Source organism: Nothoprocta perdicaria, unplaced genomic scaffold, assembly GCF_003342845.1.
Source record: "Nothoprocta perdicaria isolate Ctin4 unplaced genomic scaffold, notPer1 scaffold_175, whole genome shotgun sequence".
Taxonomy (NCBI): Eukaryota; Metazoa; Chordata; class Aves; order Tinamiformes; family Tinamidae; genus Nothoprocta; species Nothoprocta perdicaria.
In genome coordinates, this window is record NW_020454927.1 from 50,288 (window position 1) to 63,346 (window position 13,059).

At 43.0% G+C, this 13,059-nt stretch overlaps 1 protein-coding gene across 1 annotated transcript in view; it reads left to right on the forward strand.

Annotated features, from left to right (window-relative positions):
- The window catches only part of LOC112944777 (clavesin-1-like), a 64,093-nt gene that overhangs the window by 49,145 nt on the left and 1,889 nt on the right, over positions 1-13,059 (forward strand). The window lies entirely within an intron of this gene.

Genomic DNA, 13,059 nt, shown 5'->3' on the forward strand with positions numbered 1-13,059 from the left:
GTGTTAGAAATACTCTTAGAAAAAAAAAMCACCTCTGACTCTAGTTCATAATATGATCTTGGAAATCTCAAGATTTGACAAATTTCTGAAATATGGAAATGTCTTTAATCAAAAACATTTGCAATTCTCTTTTGACCTACCAGTGGCCAAATGAAACCCCACAGGATAAAAATCAAAACAGTGGAAACTGCTCTCCCATCTGCAGAAATTATTTTACACCCTGGGGAAAAAATCCAAGAATCCTAGTACTGTATAAGCAGATGGGAAAGAAAGCAAAATAGCTGATGACTCCAGCTAATGAGTCTTAATGGTCAGGAAAAAAAAATAACAGTAACAAAATCTATTCAGAATATATCTGTTTATTAAGTTTCAGCTCAATGAACTTTGAAATGGGTGAGGTTATAAACATGCAAACTAGCATTAATACAGTAACGGCACTACTCAAATGAAAAGCATGGCTGCATTGGTTTTATAATCAGTAAAGCAGGAAGGGCAGTAGCTCTGTTAAGACCCTGAGGAGAGACTTACCTGTCATGGGACATCTCTTTTGAATGGTCTGCACCTACGCAGGGAGCTTCTCATTTGCTAACTTTGGAATTTGAAAGCTGTGTAAATGGTGTGAAAATTTGGAGCATAGAGAGAAAAAAAAAAAAAAAGAAAAATCATCACCTCTTGTAGATGTGGCCAAACTTTCTGGGAGCCCTGAAGGGGCCCTGATTTGGTTTAAACAACAGAGAGCTGACACAAAAAGCAAAGCATTTGTCTGAGGCACTCATGCTGGCTTTTGTTGATGAGCTGTTGTTTTTGGTAGCAGCTGGAGGTTTTAGCTGGCATGTGATGTAATGGATAGTTAAGCCTAGCAGTTAAATAGTTGGAGCCTGCTCTCATCAAATCACTGCTCCAACAGGGCATGGCCTTTTGGGCAGGCACAGTGTGAAAACGCTGCCTTTGGGCACCGTAGCACAGTGAGTGAGCATCCTCAGGTGGGGAGACGTATTTAGGGACTAGGAAAGATGTCAAGGAGATTGGCTCTTTGAAGAATTTCCCTTTTCCCAAGTGCCATCCAACTCTGACATTCGGGCCCAGCAGCAGCAAGTAACGTGCAGCAACATGTTACTTCCCTGGGACTCTCTTTTCTTTACAAGCCATGGCTTTCTGTGGCTACATCTGGGTCATTTCTTCATCTCTGAACTTGATCTTTGGTCCAAGACTGCTCCCTGCTTTTGCTGCTCCCAGCCTAGTAACTGAGCACAGCTGAGACCATGTCACCTCTGCTCTCCCAAATACCAAGCATATGGTATTTGGGACCCCTAAAGATATGGTGACCTGCCTTGTAGATCATCAGAAACCCCCTTATTAGGCATCTGCATAACCATTTTGAAAATAGAGCTAAAAATATGTGAGAATGTTTAACCTGATGTTTCTGAGACCAAAGCATGCTGATGTTTATGTCCCTAGATTAGAGGGAAATGCCTTTAAAATACATATTACATTTTGCAATCATTACATCCCAATGTGTGGCTTTTCAAAAGACATCATTTTTCGGATGAACTTTTTTCTAATTGTTGTTTTTCAGAAACAGGATCCTGCTCTCAGGGAGAGGGTGCCACAGCTGGTGCACACAAATGCCAGTTGGAACATTTTCAGACTCAAAAGGGGCCATTTGTGGGCGTGACTTATGAAAGGCTTTTATTTATTCAGACTAGTTCCTCCATATGCCCAGCTGGGCTGTGCAAAGCAGACCTTTCTAGTTGTTATCCTTGGTGTGACCTTAACATTTTGCCGCCATATGTTTCTGCTTTTATGGGTCATGTTTTATGCTGGTTCACAGTCAGCACCAATTTACTGCAGAAGTCATAAAATGCCAGAAAATCAAAATCAGTATGAAAATGTGTGAAAATTTCTCACTGCCCATGGCTACCACCTGGGTTGCTCTCCTTGTAGCTGGGATGGACTGTTCCACATCTGGTGGGGGARAAAGGAAATAATCCATGCAGACATTCAGGTAAAGTAGCTCTACTTGATATATGTAAGATATAAGATGCAAGAATTATATTCATTATTTTATTATGAATTAGTTCAAACAACAATTTCTTAATGCCTCTGTAAAAATGCTTTCCCCATACACARGTTAGGAATGAAATGAGCCTTAATAGTAAAGCAGGTGTCCCAGGGACGTGTATCACATTAATATATTCACTGTAAAGCAGCAAAGATTATTAGCTGTGGAATAGCTTTACAGCTTTATATAGGAATTCTGCTAATGCATCAGAAAGAGATGAAAAGGATTTGCCACATTAGCTGGTGTCTGGGAAGCTGCAGAAAAATCTCCCTGATGAACCAGGAGTGAGAGCAGCCAGGAAGAAGTTCAGTGCTGCAATTAAGCCAGGCAGGTTTAAGCAGGAGGGATGGAAAGCTTGATGTTGAGAGTCCCCTGGGACAAGGCAGGAAATCCATTGCTCTCTGAGGGTGTTGATAACATGGTTTTCATCTGTTACCACTCCAGTGATCAGAGCTCTGTGGAGGTACACATAGATGGCAAGTAGAGAGGTGGGAATGGCAGAACAGGTTCTGTTTAGGCTGCCTAAAATATTGTGTTGTAAATTATGCCTTTAGATGGCTATAAATGTGTCAGAAGTTTAGTAGTTTAGACTAGAGACATGACACTTAATAAAACAAAAGGCTTTTGCAAAGAATGGCTTTTGCCGCCCCGTGAAAATCCAACTAAATCTGTCTGTGTTACAAGCATTTGAAAAGGTTATTCACACATTTCTTTAGAAACATACTTAATTATAGCATTTTATATTGCAAAAGATTCCTTCACACTTAGTCTCCCAGAATAAGTTTGCTCCGTTTTGCCTCATGGTTCTGTTGCCACAATGTCCATCTCCTGCCTAGGTTTTGAGGTGCAGAGAATTTTTTATAATTTACTTTTATAATTTACATAAAATTTTACTTTTACTTACCACTTTACTGTGGTTTACTTGTAAACACAACTTGTCTCTATCCAGACAAGCTTGAAACATGGGAGCTGGGAGCAAGAAGATGGACTCTTTTGCTGATAGGGCTGCATCCTCCATGTTGCTGGCATGCTGTATTGAGGAGATTAAGGTTCAAGGAATAACCACTTGGGATACTGGAAAGAAGGCTCACTGGGATGGGAGCAATAGGGCAGACGGAAAGGTAGAGTAGGACCAGAAGCAACAGGTCTAAGAGGCAAACCTGGTGGGCAAAGAAATGGGGATGAGTAAAGAAAGGTCTTCCAGAGACCAGGAATGATCCTGTTGAAGGCATCCCTGGGATTCCTGTTCTATCCCTTGATGCTCAAGCTCCTGTGTAGGCCAGGCAAGTCACTTATTAAASTCAACTTCTTCCAGATGGTGAGATTTTGTGTTACTTGTTTTTGGTCTGCCAAGTTATAGACTCTGGGGTATAATTTCCAGAAATGCTCTGCACTCACCTGCAGCTGAAATCAATGGGATGTGTGCTTTGAACACACAAGCTGCTCTTTAATGCTGTGCTCTCTGTAACATGAGACCCCAGGCACTAAGGAATGGGTACAGAAATTTACAGAATCACAGAATGTTTGAGGCTGAAGGGACCTCTAGAGATCATCTAGTCCAACTGAAGCAGGGACACTCAGAGYATGTGGCACAGGGCGGCATCCAGGCGGGTTTTGAAGACCTCCAGAGAAGGAGACTCCACAACCTCCCTGGGCAGCCTGTTCCACTGCTCTGTCACCCTCACAGTAAAGAAGTTCCTCCTCACATGGAGATGGAACTTCCTGTGTTTCAACTTATAACCATTACCCCTTGTCCTGTCACTGTCTACCCCCAAGAAGAGTTTGGCCCCATCTCTCCTAAGATATTACAGTCACTCYTCAGATATACAAATATCTGTTGATAAGATGCTCTCTCTGTCTTCTCCAGGCTAAACAGTCCTAGCTCGCCTAGTCTTTCCTTATAAGATAGACGTTTGAGTCCTTTAATTATATTTTTTGCTCTATACTGGATCCTCTCTAGAAGTTCCACCCTTGACCTGCACACAATGCTCCAGATGCGGCCTCACCAGAGCTGAGGAGAGGGGCCGGATCTCCTMTCTTCACATGCTGGCAACAYTYGTCCTGATGCAGGTCAGGATCTCACTGGCCCTCTTGGCCACGAGGGCACAATGCTGATTCATGGTTAACTTGATGTCAACCAGGACTCCCAGGTCCCTATCTGCAGAGCTGCTCTACAGAAGGTCATTCCCCAGCCTGTACTAGTACCTGGGGTTATTCTCCCCCAGGTGCAGGATCCTGCACTTGTCCCTGTTGAATCTCAGGAGGTTCCTCTCTGCCCAACTCTCCAGCCTGTCCAGGTCCCTCTGAATGGCAGCACAACCCTCTGGAGTGTTGGCTGYTCCACCCAGCTTGGTATCATCTGCAARCTTGCTCAGGGTGCCCTCTGTGCCCTCATCCAAGTCACTGATGAACAAGTTGAACAGCACTGGGCCCAGTCCCTGGGGGACACCACTGGCCACARGCCTCCAATTAGACTCAGCCCCATTTATCACCACCCTCTGAGCTCTGCCATCCAACCAATTCTCAATCCACCTCACTGTCCATTTAAAGGAGAGTTTGGACCTTAATCTCTCAAAGTCTCAGCTTTCCACATGTAAAATGGAAATAAAAAATCCTTTCAGTACTGCTGTGGAGGTAAGTAAATTAGCATTTAAGAGGCACACAAGTACAGCATTGATGAACTCCACAGAAAAGCTCAAGAGGGAATTAACAAAGGCGATCCTCAGAGCAGGGTCTGAATAATATGCAACAAATGTGTCACAGAGTGACACGCTGAACCACTAGGAGAAAGTAAAATAAATAGTCACTTATTAACTCAGCACTGTCTACCCTGAGCACTGAGAGAGGCAAGAGTCCTTGGAGAAAAAAGAGTATGCGCTCCTGGAACTGGGTCGTAATGCAAAGGTCATAACGCCCCCGCACATGGGGATCGAGTGAATGGTGCTGTGACAACCTACATTTGAGGTTTTCCTGCTGTTTCAGTGCTTGACTTTTCATCCTAAAAAGTACATCTGCAAGGTCGCCTTCCTTTTGCAGTGCTGTTCCCACTAAGAACAGGAAACTTGTAGTGTAGGATCCAGGAGCAGCAAGACTGACACCCTTTGCTGTCGGCACACCGCATTGAAGAGACTAAGGTTCAGGGAAGAGCCATCTGGGATACTGGGAACCGGGGTCACAGGAACGGAAGCAACAAGGCAGACTGATAGGTGAGGCAGCAGTAAAAGAGTTGAGGGACTGGAAGCAGCCAGGCTAGGAAGTGCATTTGGACAAGGAAATGAGCATGAGTCAAGGGAGCGGGAACAGTGATGAGAATTGTTTGTGTGCATGTGTCTGCAATATTCATGAAGTGGGAGAAGCAAATTTTCTTTGCTTCAGTATTTGGTCTGAACTTCCTTTGCTTAGATTTTGTGCTCTGAGTATTTTTTAGCAGCTGTTCTTGAATCTGCTGTGAATTGCTGCTGACTGCTGTGGCTGAGTTGTCTTTATTCAGCCTCATGACTAGACCTGCCTTTTGATGCATGACACAYTGCACCCGAGAGGCCCAGGGGTCTTGCAGGAGCTCCTGACTGAAGCAGGTGCACTGATTTCCTTTATGTGAAAAAGAGAGTGTGGAGGAGTCAGTCTACAGGAAAAGGAAATGGAGCGAGTAAGCACCCACCCACACTTTTCTCTACCATGGAYTTAGGATGTGACCAAGGCAAGAGCTTGACACACGAACTCTAACGCACTTGGGATCCGGGTCTACAGGCACATCTGCACTGATAAATGAAAAAAAAGCAAGGGAGTGAACCTTGAATCCCAGATCAGTGGCACAGAGTGACTCGTATCTGTGCTGCTCAGGGAGCGCCTCTGCTAAGGAGTTTACCTTCCCACTGTGCAGCACCCACTCTTTCTCTCCTCTGAGCCTCTGTGGCTGTAAGACATAAAGCTGTATCTTCTATGCTGAACGACTGAGCATTTTTATGCATTTTTCCACTTCCGTTTATCTGCAGTAAGCTGAGAGTTCTGTCACAGCCCACCAGAGAATTGTTTTCTTAGCAARCACCAGAGGATCTACACTGCATTCCCTGGGGTGTGAGATGAAGGGAGAAGTATGTGAGGGGCGGTGAATCCTCTGAAGGATTCACAACCAGCTGGGAAAGGGTTAGAGCCAAAAGGAGTGTAGTGCACCCCTTTTGGGGTGCACCCAGTTTGGGGAGAAGCAGCTGGAGCTCACTCAAGGAGAGAGCAGGGAGAAAGCAGGAGCCAGCAGGGAGAAGGCTGGAGGACGAGATGCCTCATGCCAGCATTACTGAGCTGGCCCCATACTCACTGGGCTGCCAGTTTGGAGGTCTGTGTCATCCCTTGTGTAGGTGGAACATTAAACCAGCTCAGTCCTACTAAACTCCCGGACGCTGAAGCTGGTTCATCTCCTTGAAAAGCTGTGACTGGTGCAGCAAAGTCGTCCCTGTGGGCAGATCGTCATGGCACAGTGCTGCGCTGCTAATGCAGAGCGATGAGCTAGCACAGCTAATTCAGCTGCAGAGCTGAATTAGCAAGAGATTTCGGCAGGACTTATTAGCCTGGGCAGAACGCCACACTTCTTGGCTGCTGTGCTGCAGTTGCTGCCCTATTGAGCAGAGCTTGCCTGCATCTGTCTGCACCACCTGTGGGAACATACCCATCTTTCAAAATGGATTGTATTGTATTTCATTTTCAAGTGCTTTCATTATTAGGAGAGTATCTTTTATCACAAAGACTTCATGTCTGTGCACCTTCAATGGTTCTGTAAGTGAGGGGTGGCAGAGAGATTTTTATTTTTCCCACCTGAGAAGCATATGCCATAAAGGCATGTTGCAGAGCACACTTGCAGCACCTTATCATGCAGTCTGATGGAGGATGTGGAGAGGCAGACAGATGTGTCCCTCAGACTTCATCAATAAAAAACATTTAAAATTAAAAAAAAAAAGTTTTCTCTGCATACTATGCTCTGTAAAAGGGATGAACGATTGGAGATGAACAGCCCTGAGGTGCTGGAGAAATGGGAAGGGAATTAGAGGGAAATGAGCAGATGGGAGGTGAGAGGTAGATGAATAGAGTCACACAGTGTGATCTGATTGATTGGTTACAGTGCGTCACTTTGAGAGGCCCGAAGCCTCTTGCACTTGGAAAGAAAACGCCACCCTCTTCTTTCCTCCACAAAACTGTCCAAATGAAGCACAGCACAAATGTGATATATCTCTGCTCCTGTGAGCTCCAGCACATCAGCATTGCTGTAGTGAAAAGAAGCATAAAATGAGGGATCAGAGAACTGCAAGCCAGCCTTTAAGGCAAGCATGTCATGATGGACTGACAATTACTGTTAGCTCAGTCCTGGCTTTTAGTATTTTATTTTTTTATAGGAAACAAAAGTGATACCCAACAGATGTCAATTCCTGTGAGCTGATTCACTTCAGCTGCAGTCTGACATGAGCTTTCTGACATGTTGCAGCTAAAAGGCCTTCATTCTGTCTTTATTGTATGGTTTGCAACTGAATTTTTGGTAGCTGCATTGAAATATCCACATCTACACTGAGGTATCTGCTGTCCTAGATATTGATGCACATACATAAAAATGCAGCATTGCCACTTGAAAAATATGGTTGACCTACTGGAAAAAAAAAAAAAAAAGTTGACTTTTGTTCATTTTCCAGACTTCTAAAAATTTTTGAGCAGTAAAACCACCACTGATGTTTTGTTTGACACTTTAAGTGGTGCACATTCACATGGTACCCACACTTCAGSAGTGAGAGCAAGAATTCAATTCTTTTTCCATATGGGTTTCTCTCTCCTAAACAAGTTTAACTAGTCTGGGAAMTTGGGCTCTCTAGGTAAGTCACTGATTTAGCTGCTACCTAGTTAGCACTGTGGCCTGCAGCGTTCATGATACATTTTTACAGGAGTTATGCCTCCTGGATGTATGTTGTTAAATACAAATATATGGTTTGCCAGGACAAGGACTTACACAGTAACTTTATCTATGTGATACAGGTAACTGTTTACTTGTGTTAAAATTTAACTCAACCAGCTTCCCAACATCTTCCAAAACTCTCCAAATTGGGCAGCTTTATTGATAAAGAGAGAAAGCCACAAAGTTTGGAATTCAGATATATACTCACAATTGCAAAGCTCAGGCACATGCAGAACATGGGCTACATTTTAGGTGAGTAAGCAACATGGAATATGTGTGAGGATATTGTGCCTACATTATGTAGGAAATATTACCTCTTAAATTGTGGAACATGTTCCACTTGGTGTTAGTAGTTTAATATTCATCAGAACAAGGACTAGAATATAAGTAACCCATGAGCAATGTGAGGGCCTTAGGTCACGGGATTCTATRCTTTAAGTGTCTTTAAGTTTTGAGATGGTTTTCATAGAATCATAGAATCATAGAATGCCGAAGGTTGGAAGGGACCTCAGAGGTCATCGAGTCCAACCCCCCTGCTCAYGCAGGGTCACCTAGAGCACGTGGCACAGGGCTGCATCCAAGCGGGTTTTAAAGATCTCCAAAGAAGGAGACTCCACAACCTCTCTGGACAGCCTGTTCCAGTGCTTTGTCACCCGCACAGTGAAGAAATGCTTCCTTAAGTTCCTGTGGAACTTCCGATGCTTCAGTTTGAAGCCATTTCCTCTAGTCCTATCCCTGCCCACCACTGAAAAGAGGCCGCCCMCCTCCTCCTCACTGCCTCCCTTGAGGTATTTATACACACTGATCAGGTCCCCCCTCAGCCTCCTCTTCTCCAGGCTGAACAGACCCAGCTCTCTCAGCCTTTGCTCATAGGGCAGATGTTCCAGGCCTCTGATCATCCTGGTGGCCCTGCGCTGGACTCTCTCCAGCAGCTCCACATCCCTCTTGTACTGGGGAGCCCAGAACTGGACACAGTCTCCAGATGTGGCCTCACCAGGGCTGAGTAGAGGGGGATGATCACTTCCCTCGACCTGCTGGAGACGCTTTTCTTAATGCACCCCAGGATCCCGTTGGCCTTCTTGGCCACCAGGGCACACTGCTGCCTCATGGTCAACTTGTCGTCCACCATGACACCCAGGTCCCTCTCTGCGGGACTGCTCTCCAGCAGGTCCACTCCTAATCTGTACTGGTGTCCAGGGTTATTCCTCCCCAAGTGCAGGACCCTGCACTTGCCCCTGTTGAACCTCATGAGGTTTCTCGCCGCCCAGTCCTCCAGTCTGTCCAGGTCCCTCTGGATGGCAGCACAGCCCTCAGGGCTATCAGCTACTCCACCCAGTTTGGTATCGTCGGCAAACTTGCTGAGGGAGCACTCCAGCCCTTCATCCAGGTCGTTAATGAATAAGTTGAACAGGACCGGACCGAGAACTGACCCCTGGGGGACACCACTAAGTACAGGCCTCCAGTACAGGCCTCCAGTTTTGCCTTACTACTACTCAAAAGATATGGTTAGAGCCAAACAGAAAAACCATACAGCTGTTAAATTACTGGTTTTRCATCTCAGGATGACTGCTGGCTTCATTACATGTTACACTTGACACTTGCTGTATGACTGTACCTATTTGTATTATCCTATTTATTATCCTATTACAACACAGTTTGCTTTGCCAAAAGCTCATCTGTGACTTTGTACAAGGTCTTTCAGTCTGAGTCTATTTTACCAGGCCATCTAGACTTAGATAGAAGTTTGAAAATTATTAACGATCAAGAGATGCTCTTTGAAACACATGGATGGTGTTTGGATTCTTTTTTTTTTTTTTTTTTTTTTTGTTAAATAGGGTAATACAACAGTGAGGGAAGAAAAAAGAAAAAAAAAAAGAAAAAGCCCTATTAAGAGCTTATTTAAGTAGACTACTGTTTAGCAACACCAAGTAGTCTGATTCTCTGTCAGGAACAGTAAATACTTCTAAGGGCAATCTAAAAAAAAGCTAAAACAAAGAGATACATTAGAAAATGAAATTTATTTTGTATTACACTGCAAAGGCACTGAAAACGCAGTAGGACAAAGGGCATCTGAAATTGTACTATTATATGAGCAACCAGTGAACATTCAAGACTAGTCTTAAGAGAAGYAAAGTCTCCAGGGGTGGAGAACGTATTCTGCTTTTGCAGAAAGCTGATTTCATCCCTGTGAATGAAACCAACAGTCTTCATAAACTGCTCTTGTTTCTATTTAGCTTGAGGGTGACTAAGAATCTGTTTTGATCGGTTGCCTGTAAGGACCCAATGAAGTGTTCCRCTTCAGCGTTTCTTTCTTTCTTGGTTTAGCAACAATTTCAGCTAATTTTTACATGGATCATGGTTCAAGTTTCTGACTCTGGTTTCTGCTAGAAGTATATAACATTAACAGGTATCAACATGATCTGAAATGCATGCAGGCCCAGTCAGTTTTACTAGCTCTGGATTTTGAAGCAATCCAGTTCCCACATCCTAGTGTGGATGCAACAGAAGCAGGGAGCACAATTAAGCCAGCAGTTAATTGGGACATCCTGGTTTTGAYCATTTTTTCCCAGAAGCACTTTCAGAATTAGGTAGAGTGCTTTGCTGTGGGAGGTCAAGAGCAATTCAAGGTGTGTGCTCAGACAGTRCTTGAATTTTTGTTCTGTGTCCAGCCTTTCCCTAGAGTCTAAAGCAGTGATGAGGGTATGTGATCTAAAACTCTATTGAGTTTTAAAAGAGCTTATCATCTAGAGTGCTGCTGTTTTCTGGGACTGACACATGAAACCAACAGGAAGCCAATGTATAAGATTCTTTATTTTTCCCATTTTTTCCATGTTTTATTTGTCTGCTATTAACTTTCACAGTCACACAAACTAGCTACTAGTCATTGAATAAAGAAAAACTGACATGCTGTGAAAATGGAAATATAAAATGGAGAGCAGGAGTCATTACTGCTCCCTTTGGATTAAACTGAATTTAAGTATTAGAAAGCCCAAGAGAGAAGCCTGAATTTTTGGACAGGTGGCAAAGCAGTTTCTAGGGACGAAAAGAAGAGAGAGATTATTGCTGTTGCAAATACAAATGTATAGGAGCCATCTTCACATTATTCAGAGGGASTGGGCATAGTGTTTGAATCAATCAGCATCATGAATGTGGGAGTCAGGTGCGCTGCAATGCACTTATTGGATGCTCCAGGTTTTTTGGCTCTCTAGGAAGAGGAAGAAGTGTGGGAGCAGCACACAGGGCTTGGAATTACACAGCTTGTAACCCAGCAAGCAGCTGAGTACCAGTTTGGGGGGAGTGGTAGCTTGCTCTTATAGACCCAAGGAAATTATTGCTGTAATGAGTTAAGAGCAGAGATAATCAGCTGCGGTCACAAAAGGCACCATTTGCCAACTGTGAGATGTCTCCCATTTGACTTATAGAGAAGAAATTCCTATTGTACGTTGGTTAATACTGTGATAGCTCTGCAACTATTTATATTATATTTCTTTTAGTATAATGGGTCAGGCATAAAAAGAAATAGGTAAATTTGTTACTTGGGTCCTATTTAGTAATAATTTGACAGTCTATAAAAGAAAACAGTTATGATTTGAATCCATTCAGTATAATTTTCAAAGCCATTATGATTAGCTTTTGCTACCATATGCTAGAAATATGCAAATTGCCATCTTGTATAATCTCTTAAATCAGATATTTTTACATTAATACATACATTATATTCGTAAACATTGTGCATGTCACATTGCTATAAAAAATAAACAGTGAAAAATTTGGAACAAATATGTTTTCTTTGGTGTAAAACCTTCCCATTAAGCATCCAGTTTTTCTGTTTGGAGATCTTTATTTATTTACCCACTTGTAATGAAAGTCTCAGACATGACAATAAGAAAAAAAAATCCTAAGTTATTCACACTCACATTATTGAATCTTAATCAAATTTTACAGTGCCAAACTATGCCACTTATTAATTATTCTTATCAAAAGAGAAATTATATTTAATCTCACAAAATAGTTAAGGCTTAAACATAGGTTACCATAATGAAGAGTCAAGAACCACACATGCACATAGTAAAAGATTTACCCTAATTCTAAAATCTATCCATGTGAAAATTTCTTCTCTAAAACTGAACTACGCAATATGTAAACACCTGGGATGGTTATTCTACTTCTAGTATTTTTAATCTTTAAAGTTCCCCTTTTAAAAGTGTTTCATTCACAGTGATTTTACAGTAGAGGTCCTCGCACTCTCCAAACTGGGAGACAAAAGGCTAAAATAGAGGATAATGAATCTCTGTAACAATCAATGCATCAATTCTTACTTCTACTGCTCGCTGAGCCAACACTGGGTCCACCTCTCGAAATGAATGTCTTGAATTTTCCCAGTAGTTTAAACTCCTTCAGCTTTGTTCCTGCAGGAAACCCTGACACTCCTCTTTCTATAGCATTTACTCRTTTGCTCTGCTGTTTTTGTCCATTAGCAGCAAAGGATAAACTATTTCTCCCTTTGAAGACAGAAATGAATTTAAACGGGCTATCCCCAAATAAGGTTTTGCTTCAAGGGCACAGACACAGAGATGAGGGGCAGGACTGGGCATACCCCCGCGCCCTAGTTCTCATATTAATTCTGGCTTCTTCAATTATCTTAGGCCACTCATGCAAGTTCTGCCCCATAGACCTCTGCATCAGTAATTTATTTACTTGCGAATCTCAAGGTTTGCTGAAAGCCTGAGCTAAGCCTCGGTCCTGAAGCACTTGGGGAAATAACACTGCTTATGCCACTAATCCATTAAGAAGTTGCACAAGCATTTTTTTTTCTCAAGGAAGGCATTAACACTGCTAGATCTCATGATCTCTGCAGATCAGGCCTTTAAATTGTTGAGTACACTTGGTTTTACGTGTAGTAACGAAGCACCAAATATTTTGGAGCAACCTGAAATAGAAATAAATTAAAAAAACTGCAATACCTAAACAGAGGGACCTGGACAGACTGGAGGACTGGGCGGCGAGAAACCTCATGAGGTTCAACAGGGGCAAGTGCAGGGTCCTGCACTTGGGGAGGAATAACCCT